This window comes from Vulpes vulpes, chromosome 5 (assembly GCF_048418805.1).
Source record: "Vulpes vulpes isolate BD-2025 chromosome 5, VulVul3, whole genome shotgun sequence".
In the NCBI taxonomy this organism is placed as follows: domain Eukaryota; kingdom Metazoa; phylum Chordata; class Mammalia; order Carnivora; family Canidae; genus Vulpes; species Vulpes vulpes.
In genome coordinates this window covers 27,776,879-27,777,880 of record NC_132784.1, presented here as the reverse complement: position 1 = coordinate 27,777,880, position 1,002 = coordinate 27,776,879, and the positions used below count along the sequence as shown (strand labels likewise).

At 35.3% G+C, this 1,002-nt stretch overlaps 1 non-coding gene across 1 annotated transcript; it reads right to left on the bottom strand.

Moving 5' to 3' along the window:
• Window positions 1-384: 384 nt before the first annotated feature.
• Window positions 385-491, bottom strand: LOC112926909 (U6 spliceosomal RNA). The gene has a single exon (XR_003236432.1). It is a non-coding gene; the product is annotated as a U6 spliceosomal RNA (small nuclear RNA).
• Between the last annotated feature and the right edge of the window lie 511 nt (window positions 492-1,002).

Here is a 1,002-nt window from a genome sequence, read left to right as displayed (position 1 = left end):
ATTCAGTTATCCTAGTCTTTTTGCAAAAGCTAGTGCTTTTGCTAGTTTAGTGGAAGATGTTCATATCTGAACCTCAGGTTGCTGGTGGTTACTTACTGTGGTACCCATAACAAACACACAATGAACAAATTATAGCTCTATTCAAGGATAATACATTTATTCTTCAAATGAAGAAAAAATATTTTTAAAAAGAGCTAATTCTTATTCAGTGCTACTATATGCTAGGCACTGTCTTAAAATCTTCATATATATTAAGTCATTTACTCCTTGTAAAAATCCTATGACACAGGGACTCTTATTATCAGGGTTTAGAGATGAGGCAACTCAAACATAAGTAGTTACTTAACCTGTCTAAGGATGCCCAGGCAGCACACTGTAGCCTGGAAATGCAACGCGATGGTCTTGCTTTAGCGTGTCATTCTTATGCAGGCGCCATGCTAATCTTCTCTGTATCATTTCAATTTTAGACTATGTGCTGCCAAAGCAAGCGCAACAGTCTTGCTTTAGAATTCGCCTTCTCAGCTCTCACTGATTGGTATTTTCCCTTAATGGAAGAAGGTCCATTTAAGGGCAAGTAAACTATCATATTATTGAGTAGGTCTCAGGTCAAATTGTTATCAGTGATATTTTCTTGGGTGGCAACGTCAAAGAATTGGAAACTTTTGCATCTTATAGAAATGGGCAAAACTGGTCAGTAGTTCCTATAACCAGGAATATGTCACTGCACAGATAAAGGGATATTTTTTATCACTTTTGTTTTTCAATTTAAACACCTATAGGATAGAACTGAGAAATGAATTTGAAGCAGTTGCTAGTTTGATCTAAGCATTTGTCAGTGAAGTCAGATGTAAAACTGACTTGCTAGAATAGGTCTAACTATCTTCTAAATGATGGGAAATTTGGCAGAGGAAGAAAGAAAAATCATTTATTTATCTACCTACTATCTATCTATCTATCATCTATCATCTGTCTATCATCTATCTATCTATCTATCATCTATCA